General features: G+C 47.1%; 1 protein-coding gene across 2 annotated transcripts in view; it reads left to right on the top strand.

Annotated features, from left to right (window-relative positions):
* LOC144762824 (lebercilin-like) overlaps positions 1 to 27525 on the top strand; it is a 2038162-nt gene that overhangs the window by 1937280 nt on the left and 73357 nt on the right. The gene's annotated exons all lie outside the window — the stretch shown is intronic.

Raw genomic sequence — 27525 nt, 5'->3', positions numbered from 1 at the left:
CGCGGGTGAGCACCGCGTGGTCCTTTCATTTTTCCCTCAGGGCGCTCAGTCACCGCTGCCGCTTATTTGTTCAGGGGCAGTCGCGGTTGACGCGGGTAGGCTCCGCTCGAAACGCTTCGCCCTGGGGCACCCCTTTATGCTTGGCGGCCCTCTTCTGCCACGCGGGTAGGCTCCGCAGTGGTCTCCTCAGTTCATTCACGCCGCAGCCTTTCACCACACACGCTGCGCGGCGAGGACAGGGGACGCTTCAGGCAGGCCGCGGGTGGGCTCCGCTGGCCTTCTTGCACTCGGGGCACACTGCGCGTAGGCTTACCTTCGGCCACAGGGCCACTCTTGCCACGCGGGTGGGCTCTGCGTTGGTCACCTCACGGTGGGGCTCAGTCGCGGCCCAGTTTTAGCCTCTGCAGGTGGGATCCGCGCAGCCCTCTATTTATCCCACGCAGGGGGGGGCAGCTCCCGATGTGCTCATGAGGTGCGGGGTCGGCTCCCGGTCACCTCCTCGGTCGTGTCGCCCCGGGGCTTGGCTCACGCCCCGCGGGCCTCACGGAAGGCAGGCGCCGATCCTGTGGGGGGAAGGGGGGGGCGCGATGTCGCCCGGCAGCTCTCTCCCCTTTTCATTAGATTTGGGTAGTGGCACGCATGGGCGCACATCCCACCCTCGTCGCCATTGTCGTGATCTGAGGTGAGGGGCGCTAGGCCCTCATGACGCAGCAAGCACACAATGAGGCAGACACCGACACAGTGGTAACAGATGGGTGAATGGGCCCCAGAGCACGTGCGCTCGGCCCCTTTATTGGCCAGTGTCACATGACCTGTGACGCCTGGTGGTGGGTGGGTGTTAGGTGTACAGTTACAGAAAGAACTGAGACACTAGACCGTGTCTTACGTTACTACAAAATGATCACGGAAGAGAAGGATTCTCAACATTTCATGGTCCCGAAGCAGAGAGAGCACCGTGCCAGCACGGTGGAGCTGGGAGGCGGCGAAAGACACTGGGATAGACCGATGCTGCGGACGAGACAACTGGGTCATGGCCGCTGATCGAGGGACAAGATCGGAACGCCACCCTGTACGTTGGTGGGCAGTCAGTGGAGATATTACCCTGTATAGCCTCCTGCATTGCCGTGAGGGATCTACAACGGAGGACGGGGCGCCACAGGCAGGTCTGACTGCGAGGTGAGAGGCGGCGGCACTGATAGAGCGCTGGCGGCACTGCGCTCGGAGGCGGCATTGAGGTGCGAGTCAAACTCCGCACCGACGGGGCACACGCTGCGGACGCAGAGCCGAAGTGCCGACTGTGGGTCCCCCCCGGAGGTCTGCACTGCTCACAGAGGAAACGCTGACTGGGAACAGGCACCACTTGCAAAATTGGGAGTGCTGGAAGCCCCGGTACCTCGAGCGGGAGACTAGCGCTGCTGCTGCTTTGGATTCTTCATTGTTAGGTGCACCGCCCAAAACGGGCGGTGCACCTAACAGTGAAGATAGCAAAGGATCTCCCCCAAAGGGGGGGAGGCCACGCGAATAGATGCGGCGCACCGCATTAGCTGGCTGTCCCTCGAGGTCCATTACTAGGCCCCATCTCGAGAGGAGGTCACGGCGGCCGCCATTTTGAGAGGATCATCGCCCAGGTGAACACAAGTGGGTGCAACTGCTACGTGAGGCGACATAATGGGTCGCATAACATCAGGGTCTCTATATTTCAGCTTTCAACAGCCCCCCCTGTGGTGAGACTGTGAGTTGGACATTTGACTGGAGCACATAGAGAGCTGGCACTCACACGCGAGGAGGGGGGCGAGTAAACTACAAAACAGGATTGCGGAGAAACTGTGGGGGGATTTGCAAGGAGACTGGAGGAGTGCCCTTGGCGCTACACCGCTGTGCCCGGTGCGAAGGGAGGATTGGCCACGCGAGACTGGGGGCACCCTCACTACATTGAGCCTGGGGCTGGAGGGAAGAACTGTAGCAGCTGCAACTGTATGCCAGGAGACAGAGGTGAGACAGGGTCGTAGTTGGCAGCGCACAGTGAGAGAAGACGACTGAGCTTGTGTGGTGCAACTGCAGCGTAGTGCACAAAGAGAGTGCTGGACAGGGACGTATGCCTCAAATCCCCCCCCCCCCACCCCCCCACTTAAGTGCCAGCATGGGCAAACCAGACGCGAGGCAGCCAAAGTGTAACTTTGAAGGTGCGAAGAGAGGAACGCGTGGCGTAAACGATGGTCAGGACCTTGAGAGGAGAGCCAGAATGAGGCCACGTCACACACCTCGGATGTGCAGAACATACTGCAGGAGGTGAGACAGGGGTTCGCCACAATAGTGGATAAAGTAAATCGAATGTCCTCAAGAATGGATGCCATCGCACATAAACTTGACGGTCATGAGGATCGCATTAAAGAAACCGAGAGACGCATATCCGACACAGAGGATGCTACCACCAGGAATACGACGCAAATAAATCACATGGATAAGCTTCTGAAAATAATTGCAGCCAAGAATGAGGACTTGGAAGCTTGCAGCAGACGGAACAACATACACGTCTTAGGCGTTCCCGAATCAACCAACATGGGGAGGATGGAGGAATATATCGAGAGGCTGCTAGTGGCGACCATAGGCACCGAATCTTTCTCCAGTCAGTTTGCTGTGGAAAGGGAGCATAGAACCCTTGGGCCGCAACCGGCTCCAGGCAACACTCCGCGTCCCATTATAGCAATGCTATTGAATTTCAAAGATTGAGATGTGGCCCTTCGTGCGGCAAGGAGTAAGCAAACCCTTTCCTGTGATGGCAATACACTTTCCATCTACCCGGATTTTACACCCGTTGTACAGGAGGAAAGGCGTAAATTTACAGATGTTAAGAAAAAACTGCGAGCCGCGCAAATTGACTATGTGCTGTTGTACCCAGTGCGCCTCAGGGTTACGCACAAGGGCAAGCAGCATTTTTTTACTAACCCGCAGCAAGTCGAGGATTCCTACGTCACATGAAATGCGCAAACCGAGCTGATGGAAACCTGAGTGCATCCCAGCAGGCCGCAGCTGAGGCGATGGACGAAGAGCAATAACAAAGGAACGTATGATGCGCTTAAACATATTTGAGATACAAATGCCGGACTGGATGTGTAATTGTAGACTCTCAAATATGATTGCTGGTTATTGACTGCGTCATTTGGACTAGTTGCATGGGACACCGGGCCCCCACTCCCCCTCCTTAAGGAACCCGGGAAGTATGGTCAAGGAGGGCCTGGGGGGAGGGGGTTCATGTCCAGAAATGGCCCCCAGAAGGTATCCCCCATTGGTATGCCACAACACTACACGTACAAGGGTTGTGGTATTATTACTTTTAGTTCAGTTGGGGTTTGGGGAGGATGGGAGGGGAAATTATTCTGGCAAGTTGGGGTTGGAGGGTGGGAAGGGAGAGAGTTGGGTTGAGCCTATTATGGTGTTCAGTACTGTGCGTCTGGCAGCCGGAGACGTACGTGGCTGGCAGGGGAGGGAATTGTTAGGCATCATAAGTGCGCTACATCAGGTTTTTTTACACACTTACAGATTTGGGTACCATCACAAGGTCATTCATGTGGAAAAGGTTGGGCTCTCATGACACATGGCTAAGGTAGATACAGGGGCTATGAATATCATAACGTGGAATGTCAGGGGCTTGGGGGACCCCAGAAAAAGACGGAATATACTGTCGTATTTACATAGGCATAATGTGCATATAGCGATGATTCAAGAGACTCACTTTGCAACTCTAAAGCCAAATTGCTTCGCCAGTAAATGGGCGAAGCATAGAATCTTTTCCTCTTACTCCACGTACTCTAGGGGCGTTGCGATTTTAATAAAGAGACAGGTGCCTTTTCAGCTATCAGGAGCCATGTGGGACACACAGGGGCGATACTGCCTGGCGTGGGGGAGACTGGGGTCACTGTTGGTTACATTGGCCTGTTACTATGGGCCGAACACTGATGACCCGGACTATTTTACCTCGCTCTGGGCCAAGATATTTGAACTGGTCTTTACTCATATCATTTGGGGTGGAGATTTTAATGTCACACATAATCTCAGAATGGATAGATCACACCCCTCACCCCACCACTACACCAAGGCAAGCGCGGTAGTGCAAGACACGATCACTGCCTATGGACTCATTGACTCCTGGAGGCATACACATTCACAAGAAGGCACGCACTATACAGCTCAGGCGGCGTCATGGGCACAACTGGACTATTGTTTTGTATCCCGGGGGTTAGCCCCGGCAATAACTCGAGTACAACACTTAGCTAGAACATACTCGGACCACGCCCCAGTGCTCCTCGAGCTCTCTTCCGCCGACCTCGAGATCCCGTGTGGTCACTGGAGGCCGCATGCCCCTATCTTATTAGACATAGTCTTTCAAGAAGAATTGCGTGTAGAGAATCAGGATTTTTTCGCACGTAATAAAGACTCGGTGTCCAGTGTCGAAGTTATATGGGAGGCATTTAAGGTAATGATCCGTGGATACTGTATGTCGAAAGGATCAGGGGTACTTAAAGATATTCTTAACACATTGGGTAGATTAGAAACGGACCTTAAAGCTTTGAAGCTGGAAGCTGCCGTGGGGCAGAATAGGACTGCTAGTGCCAGGTTCAGAGACAAACTCACAGAGTACATGGAGGAAGCGCAACGGGAAGCGCGATTCAGGGGTAGATACTGAGTGACTAGAAACTACGGAGAAGGGGAAAGGCCAGGCAAGTCGTTGGCACACAAAATAAGACAACCTCGCTGTAACAATTATGTACTGGAAGTCAAAGACTGGGAGGGGGAGGCATGCCGAGACACGGCCAACATACTTAATGCCTTTCTGAAACACTACACTATGAACAGAAAGGATGAACTAAACTTAGAAGCATTCTTGGGTGACGTGGCATTGGGCTAATTGAGTGATGTGCAGAGGACATTTCTTAGTGCCCCGTTTGAGATAGACGAGGTAAGGGAAGCCATAATGACTATGCAATTTGGGAAGGCCACTGGGACAGATGGCATTCCGATCGAATTTTATAAGACCTATATTGATCTGATGGCCCCCATTCTTCGAGAGGTCTATGAGGACGCGTTGGAAGTAGGACGTCTCCCTGTATCCATGAGAGAAGCTCTTATACTCTCCCTGCTGAAGCCAGGGAAGTCGCCTATAAAGTGTGACTCCTAGAGGCCACTTTCCTTGCTTAACTGTGATGCAAAAATACTGGCCAAAATGATAGCGACGAGGCTGAGCCTACTGATGGAGAATTTAATCCTTCCTGACCAGTCGGGATTTGTACCAGGGAAGGCCACCTCTCATAACTTGCGAACGCGTTTCTCCATCTTAAATAACGTTGCACCGGACCTCCCTCTGGCCGCAGTATTTCTAGACGCTACCAAAGCGTTCGACTCTATTGAGTGGGGTTATATTTTGGTGTAATGCTACGCATGGGCTTCCCACCACTGTTTTTATCGTGGATTAAACTATTATACTGTTCACCTGTTGCTAAGGTGCTGATTAATGGGCATACGTCACATACATTTAGCATTACTAGGGGGACCCGACAGGGGTGCCCGCTTTCCCCGCTGCTTTTTGCTATAGCGGTAGAACCATTGGCGGCCAAATTGCGTCAACACCACAACGATAAGGCATTGCGATGTAATCTGCGCCAAATACTTATATCCCTCTACGCAGATGATATTACTCTTTACATCTGTGACCCACAGAGCAATCTGAACCCAATCCTAAGAGAATTTATAGTGTTTTGGAAATTGTCAGAAATCCAGATTAACTGGTAGAAATCCTGTATTTTTCCATTGACGGCCGCAACTTCACTCTTCCAGCTGGATTACCTCCTGTAGTGGTGTGAGGAAGAACTGAAGTACCTGGGGATGAGGATCACCAGAAATAGAGAGGAGCTTATGAGACTGAATTATGGAACAGTGAAGTACCGGGTTATTTAGAACCCAGCGGTGCCAGGGGACATACCCGAAAACTTCGGATTCTCCTGTCTCAGACTACAGAAACACAGAAACTTCTTGGTGACGTCAAAGATCAGATTTATTGGCTGCAGCCAGTAACAGGTATCCTAGAAGTACAACACGGTGTATGTTCTCAGGAGACTGCTCAACTTTACAAAGCTAGTCATCCCTTTTTATACCAAATATTATGCTTCAGGCGAACATTCCTTATTTTACAGTTGGCCATTCACATGTTTTCACGACAAAACTGCAGAATCATGATGACAAGCCCATTTTTCAGTTTGTCCAGCCCACAATCAATTTTTAGTCAAACCCAACATTCTTCATCAGACAGGTCGATCGAACCCACCATAAAAACGGGCACATCCCCATCGTAAATGGACCATAAAGAAAGGAGCAGAGACAGGTGTGAGCAAGATAAGACATAGCTGTGCGTAATAAAAGGTTTGATGGTGTCTTGTGTCTTGATCAGCAATCTTGATCAGCTACTGGGAAAGGAACTGGCTTAACAAGTTTGGCTTCAGGCAAGAGGGTCGCTCGCTCAGGTCATTCTGAAGTCAGCTAAAGTGTACGTGTGCTTGGAGACTCGTTCGGCCACTGTCATCGGACTATGTGAGGGCAACCACAAAATGGCTGCCGTACGCAGGATGGAACCCGAGGGTTCAGAACGGGAACTCTGATTTCACGGTGATCTCGTCACTCGAATATGACGAAAATACTTGTACACCTTACACTCGCCATTTTCGGTCTGGTGCTACCAAAATCGTCATGGTACGATGACTTTTATGAAACGGGTTCAGAATTTCAGTACCTCAGACCCTCCTTTTGCCCTTACATAGGCAATAACCTAAACCCATGTTAGTCTGCGTCTAGGTCTATACTCATCAGGTCGTCAAGATGTTGCTGTAGCATCATCCTATTACTTAGCACGTCTCTTGGTACAGGTTTCCTTACACACGATGTAGCACAGAGGCCACATATAGCAGGAGCACACTGTACCCACAGACAGAACAGGAAAAGAATGGCTAGGATCATCCCAATGATCATCAGAATCTTCCATCCCCACGTGGATAACAGTCACCAGAACCATCCCATCAACGACCAATCTCCTTTATCCACATGTATAGATTCGGAGATCTTATGCAGTCTTGAAATGGCCTGGTACACTGTCGGAGCATTATCTGGAATGAAGACACAGCAACTTGATTGGATCACTTTACATACCCCACCTCGATCTGCAAGTATGACGTCTAACGCAACTCTGTTCTGGAGTGTCATAAGACGATCCGACTGGAGCTCAGCAGTCACGTTACTAAGGGCACCGGCAGTTTCAACTACGGTGGACTCGACCACCCTCGTCAATTGTCGTATGTTCCTGCTGTTAACCATAGGTCCCCAAAACGGCAGAAAACCCTTCAAGAAGTCACTCAATTCTTGTCCTGCAGTGTCTTCCTTACTGACGACACCTCTAACTACCCTTGTCTTGTGGTAATCTGTCGCAGCTGTGTAGGTGGGAGGCAACAGGAATGAGACAAAACATGTGCCTGAGAAATCAGGGGGCAACCATGTGTATGCTCTGTCATAACAGATTAAATAGGTACCCTTAGCTGCTAGGAACGATGGGGAAGTCTGAGACGCAAAAACATACGTCTCAGTGCAGATACTCTTCCCTAACTGAGCTCTTGGATTCTTGCCATTACCTTGCAGACATAGATGACCCTGATGGGGTACAATCCAAATTGGAGAGGATCTTTTTGATCGCTGATTCTCACTCAGACTCGTTCCATATCCAGTCACGTTCCATCCAATATACGCTAGTGTCTCATCTTTTGGGGTAGCCTCATAGGAACTAGCTCCCTTTATCATGTCGACTATTCCCTTGACTAGAGCACTATTCTTTGGGTTGTCTTTCACAGAACGTAGGGGGTGGACTTCGCGAGCATAGATGAACATCGTTCGGTATGCCCACACAGAACCATTATAGCTGAATGGCAGGACTAGGTAAGGAATACCTTTATCAGTAGTATGAGGCATAAGACCACACAACCAACAGTTAGTTGTGTTCACTACTAATTGGTGTTGGTGCAGAAGCTGAACGAAGGAGTTATTAATAAACTCTTATCTTCTAACGGACTCATGTTCAGGTAGAGGGTGAAAAGAATGCGAGGAAACAGTAGTCGGAGGTATGGGCTGTGTAGTGGGTGCAAACGTCACTCGAAAAGAGAATAAAACATATCCCATTAAAAACATCATCACGCTAAGCAACATGAAAATGCATAATATCAGAAAACGTTTTCTAGTCATCACTGTACACAGTTTGGCTCTAAAATTCATCTCTTTGGCAGGTCTCTCCATCTCGAAAAACTCCATCCTCTAACCTTGCTGCTCGCGGAGGTAGGGTGTTGCGTGCTAAGGAATGCGTCTGTCAGTCCAGGGAACGCCCTAGGACCAACCAGAACCGTCGACCTTGTGCCTCCGGCTTGTACTCCAGAGACTTGACGCCGCGACCCTACAGCTGAACCCGGATGGCGGTTCGAAAAACAAAAATCGGTCAAAACAGTTTCTCGGATGGGAGAGCTGAACCTTTTTCTCTAAAAAGTAAAAAGAATTTTATTTGTCCATGGTTCTTGGTCTCAAATTATAACGGCTTTTTCCAGATAACGTCTGGTCTTGGAATAGGAGTTCAGGCCCGGTAGTGTCCAATCGAACTGACGGTGGCACGGCTTCTTGCAAAAGGTCGTCGCTTTCACGCTGAGAACTTGTCCCAATTAAACGTGCATCGCTGAAAGGCAGAAAACGAGGCACAGTCTCAGTTTCAGAATCAGCAATACCCTCCTGGACCCACCGGTCGTACGGCAGAGGCAAAGGGACCCTCTTGCAGTGTACGCCGTGGATCCAGTTCTTTTTTCCTTGCACTCGTACTGCAGTTCTTGTGGACAAAAGCACCAAGTAGGGGGCGATCCAGCGGGGCTGATCGTTCTTTGTCCGCTGGAAGTTCTTGATTAATATCCACGATCCAGGATCGATTGCATGCCCTGGATCTCCAGAAGCCTGAGGCAGTGTATCGTGAACCTGTTGGTGTAAGACACGCAATTTAGCCGTCAGATCATACAAGTAATCAAGCAGTACAGGGTGTTCAATCTCGCTGAATTTCGTCGGCCTCGGCACTCCCCATATGTTGGCCGGGCGACCAAACACAATCTCATAAGGACTAAGTCCTACTCGGGAATGTACAGTAATCCTAGTTGACAAAAGTGCTAATGGCAAAGCATCAGGCCATTTAAGGCCAGAGCTTGCTTGTATCTTGGCCAGTTTTAGTTTAAGAGTGCCATTATAGCACTCTACTAGTCCAGCTGATTGGGGGTGATTTGCAGCATGGAACTTCTGGCGGATTCCTAGCCCTTCACACACTCTCTTCATCACTTGACCCACAAATTCACTCCCATTGTCACTCCAAACCATTCTCGGCAAACCAAACCTAGGGAAGAACTCTTTGAGAAGGGCTTTCGCTGTGGACAAGGCAGTATTATCTTTTAGGGGATATGCTTCTACCCATCTCGAAAAGGCAAAAACAACAACGAGTACGTATTTCAAGTTGTTGCACCTCTCCATGTGGATAAAATCTAGCTGCAAAACCTCGAACGGATACGTTGGAGGCGCAAAATGACCAGCTGGAGTTGGAGTTCCCTTACCAGGATTGTATCTCAGACAAACCATACAATTTTTAACCACATTCTCTGCACACTTGGGAATTCCAGCATTTTGCCATACTGGAGCCAACAACTTACAGATCCCTTTCACACTGATGTGAGCCATTCCATGCGCCATTGTAACCACTGCAAGCACGTACGCATCGGGTAACAACCATCGCTGATGCTCTGACAACTCAACCCAACAACCATTCGCATCCAATTTACCTGTACTCTCTCTCCACACACTCAATTCTTTCTCTGTAGCTTCAGCTTGGATAGATTTCACACTCTCTATCGTATCTTCACACATTCCAACGTCACCAATCCATCTTGCAGGGCCCGCAACATACATTCGACTTATCACATCTCTTGCCGTTTCTTTCGCAACCTCATCAGCAAACGCATTACCGCGACCAACGTCGTCAGTAACTTTCTTATGTGCACTGCATTTCACAATCGCAACTTGCAACGGCAAAGTAAGTGACTCGAGGAGCTCATTTACCAACTGACCATGCTGAATCTTAGTTCCATGAGACGTGAGGAACCCACGTTCCTTCCACAATCGTCCAAAACTGTGAGCCACACCAAACGCATACTGGCTGTCAGTATATATGGTTACTTTCATTCCTTTTGATAATACACACGCTCTCGTAAGTGCAATCAACTCTGCTGCTTGAGCGGAGTTATGTTGGATACATGCAGCTTCAACAATCGTATGCAAGGTCGTAACAGCATATGCCGCAGTCGTATCACCATTCGGAAGCTTGAAGCACGAACCATCCACCCATAAGGTACCATCACACTTCACAAGAGGAGTGTCCCTAAGATCTACTCTCCCTTTCGTTTCTTCTTCTTCCTGAGAAAACAATCATGTTGTTCAGAAACCTCTGACTTTGCTACAATCGGTAACAACGTAGCTGGATTCAGCGTGTTGCATCTCTTTATGTGCACATGGCTCGCTAAAAGTGTCAGCTCATAACCTGACAATCGAGCACTAGTTAAGTGCTGTGTCGTGGTTCTGTTTAGCAAAGTATCCACTGCATGTGGAACCATTACAATCAACGTATTATTCATCACCAAACCAGCAGACTGTCGAATAGAAACAGCTGCTGCCGCTGTAGCTCTCAGACAACTCGGCAATGCTCTAGCTACCGGATCCAAAGTCGACGAGAAATACGCACATGGACGCTGCTTGTCCCCAAAAGATTGCGTCAACACTGACAATGCACATCCTTCTCTCTCATGGACATACAGTGTAAAGGGCTTACTGTAGTCGGGGGTACCCAACACAGGAGCCGAACATAATGCATTGCGCAATTCCGAAAAACTTTTCTGACACTCTTCGGACCACGGAAGGGGATTTGGTGTATCTTTACAAGTCAATGCCACCAAAGGTTTGGCCAGTAGGGAAAAAATCGCTATCCATTGTCTGCAATATGACGTGATACCCAAGAAGGCACGCACTTCTCTTTGTGTAACTGGCACACTCATTTTTGCAATTGTCTGAATTCGTTCTGGGGTCAATCTTCTTCCCTCCATCGACAAGAAATGACCTAAGTAGGTCACTTCTTGTCGACAGTACTGTAATTTCGAAAGAGACACTTTATGATGCAAATTAGACAAATGACGTAACAACGACAAGGTGGCTTCTTTACAAATCTCCTCAGTATCTGCAGCGATTAACAAATCGTCGACGTACTGAATAAGAGCAGCACCATCAGGTAGAACAATCGTATCAAGTTGTGTTTTCAAAGCCTGACTATAGATTGACGGACTCTCACAATAGCCTTGAGGAGCGCGCTTGAACCCGAAGCTTCGACCTCCTAGAGAGAAACCAAAAATATCCCTACTCTCCTCGGAAATTGGGATGCTGAAGAAGGCATTCTTTAAATCAATCACTGAAAACCAAGTCGCGGAAGCTGGAATCATAGTTAATAAGGCAGTGATATCAGTAACAACAGGAAATTGTGGCACAACGATTTTATTCACCTCTCTAAGATCGATTACAAACCTGTAAACGGGTGGCTGAGAAGAGTCAGTACGTTTCAGGACAGGTAAAACAGGGCTATTGCAAACATTACCTCTCGTTTCTTCAATTACATCTTTCTCAATCAAATCATAAATGATCGCTAGCAACACCTTTTAACCTTCATTAGAGATCTTGTATTGGGGAATGCGCGGCATTTTAACATTCCCTTTCAACGTCACAACATATGGCGGTATTTCCAAAAGACCCACGTCATTAGGACCAGTAGCCCACAGAATATCAGGAAGAGATAACAAATCTGCCGGAAGTTTATCCTTCGACAAATACATTGGGGAGACCACTTTCTTACCCAATGTGAGTTGTACTCCCGAAGGAGAACAATACAATGTCGCATACAATCTTTTCAACAGATCCAATCCTAACAAGTTCTCACCACAACCTGTCGTCAGAATAAGGGGTGCTTCGAATTCGCAAGGTCCAACAGAAAGAGACATAGGACTAGAAATCGGGTTCCTAACCGGGGCGCCAGAAAAACCTACTGAAACATTCGTCTCGCCAGACAAGGTGCGCCAGGGAGTTTAGAGTGCATAATAGAACTCTTCGTAGCACCAGTATCCAACAGAAAAGGTTCTCACACACCTGATGTAATCACCTCAACATAAGGTCCACTCTGATCTACTGGAACTGAAACAACTCCCTCTCTTTGTCTATGGCTGTCCTAGCAATCATCACCTTCCATATTCTCACCTTCTGCATAGTAGTCATCGGCATAGTACTGAGTCATCCTACCAGACGCTTTATGCTGCTGATCAAAACTATTCATTGAATTTTGAGGAGGAAATGGACGTGCGTTCTGGGAGAATCCTCCACGTCCTCTACCTCTAAGAGCTTGTGGAACACCCCGACCTCTTGCGCTAGAAATACCATTGATGCGCTGTAACAACACAGGGCAGCTACTTTTAAAATGACCCTCTTCTTTGCAATATGCACACTGATTAGGGCCTACAGGAAAACGTGGTTGAGAAGACTCGAACCTTTGCGAGTTTCTCTGAAATTGCTGAGGTTGCTGATAGTCACGCTGATTACTACGGGGCGGATACGCTTGCTGTAAAAGAACCTTCGTTTTTAACTCTTTAGTTTTCTTGTCTGCTCTGTCCTTCTCATCCTTATCTCTATTTTCGTAGTATTGTGCAGTAGCCAATATCTGTGCTGAAGAGGAAACGGCCCAAGAACTCTCTGAGTCTTTCAATTTCTTACACAACTCGGGAAGCAAATTGTGCACAAACTTGTCAACGAACAACCGTTGACCGCCTTCTATACTCATGTCTTGACCACTGTGGTCGTTAAACGTTTCTTCAAACCTAGTGAAGAAATCAGACACAGTTTCCTCCTTCTTCTGCTTGCATGCAGACAATTTATCCCAATTTACACGCATCGCAGGCATTAAAGTCTTCATGTAAGTAACGATCTTACCAGGGAGTTCTGCTACTAAAGGCTCAGGTTTAGCACTGCCTACTTGTCTGTCATTTGCCGCACCAATATTAGCCCATGTGTCCCCTAACTCCTGCGCATGATCCGTGTGACGAATCAAACCCCACAAAGGCTGTGGGACCACATTTCCAAACAACATGTCTATATCAGCTAAATTCATAACACATGAGTCTGCAGTCTGTGATAATTCCTTATAATAGCCTGCAGGATTTTTACGGGGGTCAGGTAAGGTCTGTTTAAGGGCCAAGACTTCAGCTCGCTTCCATGGAACATGTACCCAAACACGCTGAAAATGAGGCTGAACAGGTGGATTAGCGGTTAGATCCCCTTCTTTCCAAACTGGCGGAACTTCTCTCATGGGATACTGTCTCACTTTCCTCCTAACAGAGGGATCAGGCTCAAACAACGATCGAGAAATAGCCTCATTCCTAAATGACAACAATGTCGCAACTGCTCTCTCAACGTCGGAACCCACAATCGTGCCTTTCGCAAACTCGAACCGTACACGACACAACTCAGGTGGATTGGGTTCCACATCACGATCCTCCAATTCTTCGAGGAGAAAAACACACATTTTATCAAAAACATATCTCTGCTTCGGTGCTTCCCATTGGCGGAAGACATCCATAACAGACTCTAACTCATATCTTGTAGGGTCGGTAACCCATCTATGCGCCAAGTGGTCCAATATCCCTTCTCTCTAGAATCAGGCAGTTGGCTACGCAACTGTGTATGCTCTGAAGTGGGGGTCGTGTTTAATGACCCAAAGAAAGGAGACAAAAGACTAGTAACAGTGTCCGTCATTCTCTGTCGGACAGAAGGAGAAGTTGACAGAACAGGAGATAAAGCGGACTGAGAAGAAGCTAATGTAGGAGAAGTAGCAGAGGAAACAGCAAGAACAGGTGAAAAAGTCGTAGGTATTAAAGCCGGAGCAGGTAGCAAAGTTGGCAGCCCTTGAGAAGGCTGCACCAGAGGAGTAGGAGCCAGCTGAAGAGGAGCTGGCGGCTGTGCAACAGGAAGAGGCAAAGCAACCAGAGGTTGCGCAACTAAGGGTTGCGGAGGTGCTGTAGCACTCTTCGCATAAGGGGGTGGCGAATTCAACAAATGTGACATTAAAGGATCTTTCTCAAGTTCCTTCGTTGCATCTTGCTGAAGAGGTGTCAAAACTGGATAGCATTTATCAATCGCCAGTTTACGTTGCCTGTGCAACTGTGCACTCGCTTGTTCCTCCTCATCATCCTTATACTGCATAGCAGCTTGCATTATCGAGATACCCCTTTCTCTTTTATTTCTCTTCGCTAATTTAATTTCTTTCTGTTTGGCTTCCTTTCGCCATAGGCGAAAGAGTCAAACATCGCCGGCCGGGCTTTCTTCTTAAAAAGTCTAACCTCTAGGTTATCTAAAATTTCCGTGTCGAAACTACCATATCGGGGCCATTGTAGGACACCGTCCTTCTTTGTGTAACGAATCCATACTTCGTTATATGCGATGGGGCCCACGCCATGCTTCACATAGAGCTCATAGGTTGGAGTTCCAATTGGAGGAACCGGACACGAGTCCTCCAATCGGGAATCCCTATTATAACCACAACAAAACAAATTTCCAAGTCTGCTAAGACCAGGCATCTTCGCTCACTAGCCTAGCTTCAAACTTCAAGGGAATATCAAAAACGATAGTCTCGTGAATACACGAGTCCCTCGGCTTTGGTACTTGCAAGTTCCAAATCAAAGATCCCAAGGGGATACCCAAAAACTAAGGACTGGGAGACGCTCCACTCATACTTAACTGAGGTATCGATGATGTCACCAGAAGACCCGTCTATCGTCCCGCTCTACAAATCATCAAAGAGTCTAAGACAGGGCGATAGTCAGGGCAGCAGTCCTTCGTAGCCGTCGGAAAGTGGGAACCTTGCAGCAAAGACTTTCGGACCACGACGACATACAGGGGTCGATGAAGTGGTTGGCCTTCCTCCAGAATTTTCACACGAAGCTCCTCACGAACCTCAGGCTTGGACCGGTACCGCTGAAATCGCCCCACCTTGGGCGCCAAATGAAGTACCGGGTTATTTAGAACCCAGCGGTGCCAGGGGACACACCCGAAGACTTCGGATTCTCCTGTCTCAGACTACAGAAACACAGAAACTTCTTGGTGACATCAAAGATCAGATTTATTGGCTGCAGCCAGTAACAGGTATCCTAGAAGTACAACACGGTGTATGTTCTCAGGAGACTGCTCAACTTTACAAAGCTAGTCATCCCTTTTTATACCAAATATTATGCTTCAGGCGAACATTCCTTATTTTACAGTTGGCCATTCACATGTTTTCACGACAAAACCGCAGAATCATGATGACAAGCCCATTTTTCAGTTTGTCCAGCCCACAATCAATTTTTAGTCAAACCCAACATTCTTCATCAGACAGGTCGATCGAACCCACCATAAAAACGGGCACATCCCCATCGTAAATGGACCATAAAGAAAGGAGCAGAGACAGGTGTGAGCAAGATAAGACATAGCTGTGCGTAATAAAAGGTTTGATGGTGTCTTGTGTCTTGATCAGCAATCTTGATCAGCTACTGGGAAAGGAACTGGCTTAACAAGTTTGGCTTCAGGCAAGAGGGTCGCTCGCTCAGGTCATTCTGAAGTCAGCTAAAGTGTACGTGTGCTTGGAGACTCGTTCGGCCACTGTCATCGGCCTATGTGAGGGCAACCACAAAATGGCTGCCATACGCAAGATGGAACCCGAGGGTTCAGAACGGGAACTCTGATTTCACGGTGATCTCATCGCTCGAATATGACGAAAATACTTGTACACCTTACACTCGCCATTTTTGGTCTGATGCTACCAAAATCGTCATGGTACGATGACTTTTATGAAACGGGTTCAGAATTTCAGTACCTCAACAGCTATTACGCGAATAACGGATAGTGTCACACGCTGGATAGCGCTGCCCCTCTCAATAGCAGGGCGGGCATCCTAAATAAAAATGGTGATACTCCAACAACTTCTCTATCTTTTTTTAAACATACCATATCACCCGGGGGCCTATTTCTTTAAGACGCTAAAATCGGAATTGATACACCTGGTTTGGGGGGGCAAACAACCGCGATTGCAATGGGATGTACTAATTCAACCTTATTCACAGGTAGGGTTTGGTATACCGGATTTAGAGCTGTGTTACACGTGCGCGCAAGCACATTACGTATGGTTTTGGGTGGAACAACCAAGATATATGCCTCAGGTTGCAGCGGAACATTGGCTCTCACACCCCATTCCATTAGACGGAGTATTATTCGAACGGGTGGGAACTAAAGACAGACACGCATCTGCCCTCACACCCACTGTAGCGGCATGGCAACGAATAGGCCGAATGCTGGATGTCCTCCTATTATACTCACCACTGTTACCTCTCACCTACCAACCGAACATGTCCTTGCTCCAGGAGACCATCTTTCACACTTTCGAAAAGCGGACTCGGATCCACACCTGGGGGGACCTGTATCACAATGGCCAATTCCGCACTGCTGACCATTTATTTCAGGACACACAACAGACAGCACTTGACGTTTTCTTGTTCATTAGACTCAGACAGGGGATCCGGGCGCTTACCCCTGACTTCCCGGCAGAACCGCAAACTCTTGCTCCGTTACAGGTGGTCCTGAAGGCCGACACGGCTAGACGCCTTGTATCACTGATATACAAAACGGTCCACACTCAAAGAGAAGTGCCACCCGCACCATCATGAGGTAGATGGGGGGAGGAGCTGGGATTTGACTTAACTGATGACCAATGGGATTTCTGTTGTATGCAGATGTAACGTGTCTCGGCCAGTAGCAGACTTCGTATTATACATTATAAATTTCTACACAGACTGTATTATACGCCAGCCAAGATGTGTAAATATAAACTGAGATACTCAGATAGGTGCGATAGATGCAGCACTGAAGGGGCAGGCTTCCTACACTTGGCATGGGAAGGTCCAGAGGTGAAGTTGCACTGGGGGCAGGTCTTTCACACTGTACAATTAATGATTAATGCGAAGGTAGACCCTACCCCGCTGACGGCACTGTTGGGATTAGTCAAACCACTAAGGGCTGAACACCGTAAGTTTGTAGCATTGGCATTGTTAATGGCCAAAAGGAGAGTGGCTTGCCGCTGGGGTAGAGGAAGCGCACCTAAATTTAAGACTTGGATGGATGACTTGATTATTTGCCAGGATCGCCTTACCACATATGCTGAACTGCTACCAGTGGCATCACGACCTAGAGATATTTGGGCCCCACTGTTGTGTTATTTGCTTACACATCCTAGAAGCTAGCAACCAATAGGGTAGACACGCAATGAGCAACGAATTGAGGTGGTGATGGATGGCTAGGAGAGGGAAGTGGGTGGAAGATTACAGACAGGACTGAGTTGAAGAAGGTACTGTAATCCATGTGTTAGGTCCTGAGGGAGAGGGGACAGCAGCACACCATGACTGTGGAGAAGTGGGACTGAATAAAAGAAAGTGGTGGGGAGCCTTGGCACGGCTGTATGGTGGGAAACGGTGTACCCAAGTACCCTGAATGGTTTCTTGATTGTCCCCAGGATGTATAATGACTATGAGTTGAATGGAGACCTTGTAATGTATCTTGTGTACTGTGGATGGACCCAAAAGGTGCTTAGATTTGATTGTCTTGATGCTGTGATTGAATTACTGTTATCAAAAAATTAATAAACAGGTTAAAAAAAAAGAGATAACTGATACGAGCGGTGAGATCCAGCGTGCCCCGATAGCGGTGGCCCAATGCTTTGCCACTTACTATGCTACCCTCTATTTGGCTCGGACGCCTGGTCTGTTGCTCCCCGAGCTCCTCCGGCGGGAACGGTTCCCCCTTCCACACCTTAGTGAACTTGAAGCAGAGGCACTAGACCTTCCGATTAGCCCTGAGGAGGTGTCTGATGCCATATCACGCATGGAGGCCGGTAAGACACCGGGCCCAGACGGGCTCCGGCTAGAATTTTATGCGTCTTACCAAGACACCGTGGTCTCACCTCTCATGGCGATGTACAATGAAGCGGTGGAGGGTGGCTCTTTCCGACCAGAGTCGGACCTGGCTACCATTGTAGGGATTCCTAAGTCTCAGCCCCCCTCGAGCTGCTGCTCGGACTATCGCCACATCTCACTTATCAATACTGAGCTTCAGATCTTGACCTCTGTCCTGGCCAACCGCATACGACCACATCTAGCTAATCTGGTTCATCCAGACCAAAGCGGCTTCATGCCTCTTCGAGGGACCAGACGCTGTCTTAGATGCCTTAATCTTGCTCTTGGGAACTGGCACTTGCTGTCCCCCTACTTTTCTCTCCTTCTTGTAGATTTCGAGAAGGCTTTTAATTCGATTGATTGGGGTTATCTGGAGGCAGTGTTGGAGCAGATGGGCTTTGGAATCCCTTTCCACAACGTGGTGAAGACGCTATATCATCAGCCCCAGGCACAGGTCCTTGTCAACGGAGTTCTATCTCGCCCCTTACCCATTAGGCGAGGTACACGGCAGGGATGCCCCCTCTCTCCGATCTTATTTGCTTTGGCAATGGTGCCCCTTGCCTGCCTTATTCGATCTGACCACTCCCTCATTGGATGGAGGAGGCTCGGCTTTGAAGATTATAAGAGTGCGCTCTATTTAGACAATGTACTGCTGTTTCTGGCTGACCCAGCCCAATCGGGGCCCAGATGCCTCAGAGCATTGGACCGTTTTGAGTGCACCTCCGGCCTTCGGCTCAACCCAGCCAAGTCCGTTTTGGTCCCTCTTCACTTGTCCCGTGAGTGCTTTGATTGGCAGTTGACGATTCCCCTTTGACAGCAGTCCTTCAAGTACTTGGGGATCTGGGGATCCCTTCTCCCTGACCTCGCCTGGTCACTGTATGTCACCCCACTGGTTAAGCTGGTCCGCGCTGATCTCCTTAAATGGTGTACACTGCCCCTAAACCCTCTGGCCTTTTGATGGGGGTCTTGGGATGACAAGCCTCTATCTCTATTATTTAGCGACGCGGCTCCTTATGGTTCACAATTGGTTTAATTTTCGGCTGGTCCGACCCGGCATATCGCCTGGAACTGCACACCTTGGGCTTCTCCTCTATCCAGGGTATGCTGTATGGAGACGTTGTTCCCCAGGCTCTCCCTGAGGTCACATGCAGAGTACTTCTGGCAGGGCGGGCCTCACTGCATCATACCCGCTGGTTGGGCACATTGACTCGATATACCCCCTTGTGGTGCAGCACCAGGCTCTGAGAGGTTGCTTCCCTATCAGGGTTTCGGCCCTGGGATCTCACCTGGATCTCCCTGCTGGGCGATGTCTGGCGTGGTACCCATCTACGCTCCTTTAAGGATTTGCAGGCCAGACACTCCCTCCACTCCGCTAAATTTTTCTGATATTGAAGCTGGGCCATGCCCTCCAGCCCTATATTCCAGATGGCACTTCCTTGCAGGAGTATAGTCCATCCGAAGCACAGGTCATGACCGGTGATTTGGGAAGAGGAGGGGTTTCCCGTTTTTATCGTTCACTCACCAACAATACCTCCAACTCCCTCTCTCAAATCCGGGATAAATGGGAGGGTTGGCTCGGAGCACTAGAAGACGCTGACTGGAGAGACGCACTGATGGTCCCTAAAACAATTGCGACCAAATATACTTTCTACACGCTGCCTATCTTACACAGCTGCGTCTCCACCTCGCGGGGCTTTAGCCTGACGCCCTCTGTCCCTTCTGCAACCACTCTCCTGCAGACTTCTATCACATGGTATGGTATGCCCTGCGATACAGGGGTATTGGGAGTCCATAACAGGAAAGCTCACGGAAGTCTTGGGCTGGGAGGTTCCTCTTGATCCTACATGTATCCTCCTGGGCATCACCGAGGGACTGGATGGCAAGAGGGCTAAGAAACTCTTCCTTAATACAGCACTGCTGGTAGCTAAAATGGACATTGCAGCTCACTGGTTGAACACTACCGCGCCCACATTGGTGCGCTGGTGCAGAGGGGTGGACTGGTGTGCCCCGCAGGAACAGCCTCTTTACGTGGCATGGGGATGTCCTAAGAAATTTCACCAAATGTGGGGCAAATGGGTTGGAGTGATAGAAAACTAATGTGGATTCATATAATCTCTGGATTGAAAGTGGATATGTTGATACTGGACTTGTGTGTGTCTATCCTTTTATGCCAATGTGATGTGTTTTTGCCTTGGTCTAGCCTTTTAAGATGTAGTCCTGAATGGTGCTGTTTTCCTTGTTACATGTAAAACTCAATAAAATTGATTATCAAAAAAATATTAATGGTGCCAATGCATCTGTGAATTAATGGTGGTATTATTACTCCAATTTCTGCTTCTTCATCCAAGTCCTTCCTAAATGTATGCAGCTCCCTAATGGGCACTGCCCACCACCTGATTAAAAAAAAAGGAACAACTGGATCCTCAAAGGGTACTCTGTCTCTTTGATCCTCTATAAACCAGCACCCCGCTATGCCATTATCCTGAGTAGGATACCCACTCTTTAAGAAATGCATAAGGCCAACCAAATGTAGGAGGGTGGATGTAAAGACTGGGATGCAGAAGATGAAATTGAGGTGATGAAATTACCTATAAGTAATTGAAGCATTCACTCCTTTGCCACTTCATTGTCCCAGTTTTACAAATGTAAAGATATGATCAAGTATACTTAAGTGCTGACTAAGAATACCAGTCTACAGAGATCAGCATATAGAAAGCTTTTAATGCAAAGGTTTAGAAGCAGAAGAATCTCAACACATGCAGAACACAAAGCTAGACAGTAATGAAAAATGAATTTGGAGGGAGATGACAAGTTCATGGCAGCAAAGAGATAATGCTGTGATGCACCCATAGTTGCTGCCTAATTAACAAATGTGCCCTCCTGTAGACCTCCCCACCGCATATGTTGAATGAGGAACACCAGCCAGATTGTAAGCTCTAGAAATGGAGCATCTTAACCATCATGGGACAGTGGCTAGAGATGGTTTAAGCTTATATCTGGATGGACCAAAAATCAGTCATTCGCATGATATGAAATTGGCGGTATGGTTCAGATAGATGTAAATGTACATGTATTTATATAGCGCAAATCACGGACACGGTATCTAAGCGCTTGCTTAGGGAACCCGTCCTGGTATTCCCCTGTGAGATACCCCGGCAGGGTATCCACAAGGTAAAAGCCAGGCATCCCGCCGCGAGGGGCCGTAGTGGAGATTAAGCAAGCTATTGCCCAGAGTCGCAGAGTGTGACCCTGTAAGTCGAGTAGGCACCGGAGCGAGAATTATCGAGTCCGTGGAATTTTTAGAGCCCGAGACCCGCCGAGGTGGGGAATCGAACCCTGGTCCACGGCTGATCTCAGCTTCCGGGTCTGCCACCTCTAACCACTGAGCCACACTTCTCCACTCCACAGATGGAAAGTACTCAATGAATATCAAGTGTATGACCAAAACTTCTTCAGGCAAAATGGATTAGGAAACACATTTGATAACTAGGGGGCATATTATCAAGCAGGACGTTAAAATTATTGCTGTTTTAGCGGCAGAAAACTGCAGCTAAAGCAGAGATAAGGGGCTTGATAATATGCCGTGGAGAATTCCAATAGAAGCCCATGTTCACACCAGAACATGGGTTTCTATTGGAATTCACAAGGCCATATTATCAAGCCCATTATCGCTGCTTTAACGGCAGTTTTCTGCCGCTAAAGCAGCGATAATTTTTAACGCCCTGCTTGATAATATGCCCCGTGGCCTCTTGAGAATATTGGAAAATGTATTGATTCAATTAACAAACCCCGGAACATTGGTGAGACCTATTTTGATAGACAACCCTGATCACTCAATCTATCTACAGAAGTCATTGCTACAAGGAACAAAACCTTCAAAGATAGAGGTTCAAAGAGGGCTCTCTTTGAAACATCTAGAACTTAAAGAAGATCCCAAGTAGGAGAAGGAGATTACAAGAATCTATAACCAAGAAAATCCCTTAAGTAATCTGAAAGTCAAATAATCCTCCTCCTTTATCCCCTCCACCCCAAAAGGTACACTAAAGGCATGAATGATAGTCCAATAGACTCCGACAGTGGAAATAGATAAGCCTAAGTCAAACCTAAGAAAATGGAGGATCAGGATGAAGGAACAATCACTTGATATCTGACCTTTAGAATTATACTAAGTCCTAAAGGAATACTAATGATGGCTGTGTGATTGTAATGTAACATGGGTGAAATATATTGAACAATATGTCCTTTCTTCGATGGCAGGAGGGAGCCTATGACACAGTGGGGGATTTGTTTGCCAGCTGTACGCTAGAACAGTTTGTACTGGGACTGGGGCAATTTTTACAGTATGCCAGAATAGCACATACAGACCAGGGAAATTAGGACTGTTTTCCAGAGAAGCCTCTGAACATGCAGTTTTGGAGCAACTTTTGTATTTCAATTGGTGCAGAAACCTAATCATACAGTCCCTGGCCCAGCTCCGCCGTGCTGCTGCACCGCACTCGCTCCTGTTTAGATTGCCTGATTACTTTTTTCCATGACTTCCTCTCTCCCTTTCTGCGGGTTCTTATTTGTTTTTTCCTCATTTTTCTGCCTGTCGCCCCTTGTTTTTCTGCTTGTTTTTCACTTGTCTCCCCTTGTTTCTCTGGTTATTCTCCACTTGTTTTCAATGGTCTTCTCTTGTTTTTCGGCGTGCGTCTTCACTTGCCCTCACTTGTTTTTCTGCATATTTCTTCACTTGTCTCCCCTTGTTTCTGTTTGTTTTCACTTGTCTCCTTTAGTTTTTCTGCTTTTTTTCTCTCTTTTTGCTTTTCCCCCTGCTTGTTGCTCATTGCCTATTTTCTGCCTCCCACCTCTCCCGCCCACCGCCTCCCAGCACACCTCCCTCCTGCCAGGACTTACTTAATGGAGGGCGCAGCGCGACCTCATTCAGCAGGACCCTGACCCAGATTCCCCAGTACTGCTCTCCCTGCTGCGGTGCCCCTCATTCCTGCTTAGATTGCCTGATTATTTTCCTCCTTGGTTTCCCCTCACACTTTCTGCGTATTTTTTTCTATTTTTCCTTGTTTTCTACTTGTTGCCCCTCGTTTCTAGGTTTTGCCTGCACAGCACTTGTGGTGTGTTTTTGAAGTCTGTTGTATTTAATGTAAATATTAAGAGGGGCTTACATTCCACCCTTGCTTTTCATTGGTCGATGTGCATGCCACTTACTTTTCCTCCATTTCTCTTGGCTGTAGCATACTAATTACTGTTATTCCTCTTGTGTGATTCTCTATCAGTGTCCCATGATCCAAGTACTGTATTCATGCACTTTGGTGGAACTTCTTTTCCTAATTGATGTGCTATTTTACACATAGGGCGAACCCCATCAAAGGTATCGGAGCACTTTACAGGCACGGAAAGATGACGTGATTTGCATAGAAACACTGGATTTGGGGCTTCCCACGGAGTTCTCCAGCTTCCCGGTCGGTCATTCTAACCCTTACGCTAGCACTCGCTGGTGCTTCTGTATCAATCGCGATTCCATGAATAGTGTGAGCACAGCTGTAGCTTTAACGGGGAGGAGATTTCAGGTTAGCTTTCACTTTGAATAGCCCATTCTTGGTAATCTGAGACAAAAGTCGAACTTTACGACTTTTGGTATTGAGAGAGATCATTTACGAGTCTTTCTTTACGTCTGCAGTCAGTAGGAATCTCCACACCTGTGCCGTACTCTCCACACCCGGGCCGGACCCTCCGGCTCAAGCCGTACTCTCTAGCTCGGGCCTTAATCTCCGGCTTGGGCCAGATGAAGTGTAATCAGTTGGCCAGAATAAAATTTTTACAAAAGGGACCATTAGGAACATGTGATAAATGGTAGAGGAGGTCATGAAAATCAGTTTAAGCAGGGAAAAGGGTGAGGTCCATCACTACATTATATCCCAGAAAAGTTTGCTTCTTTGCATCATGGTACATGCAGTGTACAATTTGCGCTCCCCTCAGTGTTAACTGTAGTGTCTACACCACAGTCAACACTAAAGAGAGTGCTCCTAGAACTGACTGGAGTGTTGACACTACAGTCAACACTGAGGTGAGCGCAAATTGTAAAATGATGCAAAATAGCAAACTTTTCTGAGTTATGATGTAGTGTCCGGTAACAACCTTTTCCCTGTCCAAACTGTTTTTCATGACCTCCTCTAGCATTTATCACACGTTTCTAATATTCCTTTTTGTAAAAAGTACATTCCAGGCCATTCGTTACACATCATTTGGCCCAAGCCGGAAAGTACGGCCCGCGTGCAGCGAGTACAGCCCAGGTGTAGAGATTCTGGCCAGACTGCTGACGTGAAGATACGCCTTGTAAATTACCTCTGTGAATACCAAAAGTCATAAATGACTTCTGTGAATACCAAAAGTCGTAAAGTTAGACTTTTGTCTCAGATTACCTTTGTGAATCGGACCCCTTGTTGTCAGTTGTTTTATGATTTTATCCTAGTCACTATTTTAAAAAGTAAAATTACTTTTTATTTTATTCTGCTATGTGTTTGAAGTTCCATGTATTTTATTATCAGTTGAATTATTATTCTTTTTTTATGTTTAACTGAAATTGTGTGCCACTTTGTTCCGTCACACATGGGACATTACGTTTATTATGTTGTTCTATCTTGTGATACAGCACATGATCACTTTCTTCTTCTATGTAGTGTAACTTCTATTATGATGACTTTGTTGTCTGATGGTTTGATATGCATTTTTAGGAGACATGCGCAAATCGCCTCTAGGCGCTATCCAGCTGCCGCACTTCCCCCATACACCCCGACCCTCTTACATTGTTTGCGAGCTGTGCCATGCATTATTACCATGAAAAGCGCCTCTTCTAAATTTTCACTAACATCAGTAAACTAGTTACAACAGGACAGATTCAGAGTAACCACATCTGCAGTGCTAGCGACATAGAACTCACAAGCAGACATCCGGTGGGCACGTCCCAATCATCTTCATGTAAACTTCACCAACAGGTATCATGGATGCTGACATTATCAACTGTGAAACTAAAGCAGTCGGACCTTTGAAGGCAGAATGTGGGGATTACTCACATTCTCTCTACACTAGGGAGGTCACAAATTGGTGTCCAAAACAGGAAAGGGGTTAAGGGGCCAACCTCTCCTGGCATCCGGCCCTAGCCCACACCCAGCCTTTCTTCTCCCTTGAGATGCAGAATAGTGGGAGTATCCCTAATCTGCCCACACTTGGGTGGGGTGTGGATTGAAGGGGGGCAGAATTCCCAATATAAACCAAGTGTAGGAAAGTGAAGAATCATGTGGTGTTGAGGTTAGCCCTCACCATGTAATACTACCACAATCACCCAGAGGTGGTCCTTGGATTCACACTAATAAAACTTAGCTCATCCCTGGTTGTGTGGCAAAGAGCAGTCAGGCTTTACTAGAGGGACATGTGGTAAGCATTTCAGAGTACTAACATGAATAATAAGTAATTCACATGCCTCGAGAGACATCAGACACCAATTTATAAAAAAAGAAAGTGTATTTATTTATCTTAATTTAGACACCAAAGCAAACTGAATAGCATACAGATAACTGGAGTCATTGATTTTTAATGGAATAGAAAATCAATGGAAAAAATACAATGAAAATGTAACATTGAGGTCGATGGGAAAAACCACAAGTGACAATCGATCACTGGCTGGTCAAGTCGTGTTGCACTCTTGAAGGGTAAAGGTGATGTGGGGCCCATGACCAAGTCACGATGATCAGTTAAATTTTACCTGGCCCATGGAGTCCGTGTGCAGAGTTGTATTGGCAGTCCCTGGTGCTGAACGGGAGTCGCAGGAGAGCTGTTTTTACGACCGAAATGGTGCTGCGGGGTAAAAAGATGCAAAAATACAACAACGCTGTAGCTGCTGATGTCGGTTGAAGGTTGGATGGAATTCCCTCTTAATGCAGTGTCATGTAAAAGGGTTGGTTGCCTGACTGGCGACCAATAAGCCTTGGCAGCCTATTACTTGTTCCTGTGAGGCATTTCATACACATTCACACTCATTCAATTGCTAAATACTGGCTGACAGAAGTGGGAGAACAAATGCAAATGGACCCCAGAGGTTTTAGGTATGGAAAATGTAACAGAGTACTTATAACAAATCTTAAAATACTTATAACAAATCTGACTTCACCGTGAATTGTGCTGGTGGTAGCAGTGGTCCTATGGGAGTCTCCCGCCAAAGTCATAATACGGTGGTCTGGAACTCTATTGCAGGGGTTGCTGCACTGCCACCCCGGTTTGGCAGTCCATCGGACCTCCAAACTCATAATCGAGCCCTTTGTCCCTTCTAGCCCGACATGGATGGCAATGTGCTAATCCGATACTTTAAACTCTGCTAGAATAAAAGACATTTTAGGTGAGCAGATTTAGATTGTCGCTGGTGTAGTAGGGTGTATATCATAGATATTACCCAGTGGTTGTTATAGTTAGGACCATGTTTTCATAGGAATTTTTGTTTTTGTTTTCCTAATAACTTTGGTGCTGTTTGACAAATCTTCAAGAGACGTTCTAAAAAAAAGTTGTTCCGCCTCAGCTCCTTCCTAGAAAGTTTCAGGGTGATCCCTCAAGCAGGAGCCGGGAAAAATAGGCGTAGTCCCACAATGTTTTTTCTTCATTTATTTTTCCGTAGGAAATCTAGACACAACTGCAGCCCAAACCGCTAAACTGTTATACACCAAATTTGGCAGAAAGCTAGATCTTGGTCCAGAAAGGGTGCTTTTTATGATTTGGTGTAAATCCATTCAGTAGTTTTTGAGCAATTAATGCTCAAAAACATTGTATCTATCAAACCGCGGCGCAACCACAGAGCCAGCAGATCTCTTGGAGAGAACTATAACTTGCGTCCTTACCATGCACTGCTAATTGCTCTGCATATTACTTCACTCATGATATATTCTATGACATCATAGATAATAACACTGCAGCATTTGCAATTAAATTATTGATCAGAAAACTGTGCATGGCGGGTCACGTGTCATAGTAACCTTAGGGTATGAGTTATGGTTACTTGAGATAACTATAACTGGTGAATGTCGGTGGCTTTGAAAATGTAAAACATCCCCTAACTATAACGTCACATTAACCTTTGTTCTTTATCAGTACAAACTAAAAATAAAACAACAAAGGTTAATGTGATGTTTTAGTTATCTGATGGATTGAGGCACAAGCTAACATTAAAAATCTGAAGAAGCACTTAAGTAAACTAGTTATAATTTAGGTGCCAGTAATTCTTTAGTGAATTGACTATAATGTTTGCCCCAATCATGCCCTGCATATGACCTAACATATTACATCACTCATGACATGTTAAATGACATCATTGATG

This window comes from Lissotriton helveticus, chromosome 6 (assembly GCF_964261635.1).
Source record: "Lissotriton helveticus chromosome 6, aLisHel1.1, whole genome shotgun sequence".
In the NCBI taxonomy this organism is placed as follows: domain Eukaryota; kingdom Metazoa; phylum Chordata; class Amphibia; order Caudata; family Salamandridae; genus Lissotriton; species Lissotriton helveticus.
This window is presented reverse-complemented; position numbering and strand designations above follow the sequence as displayed.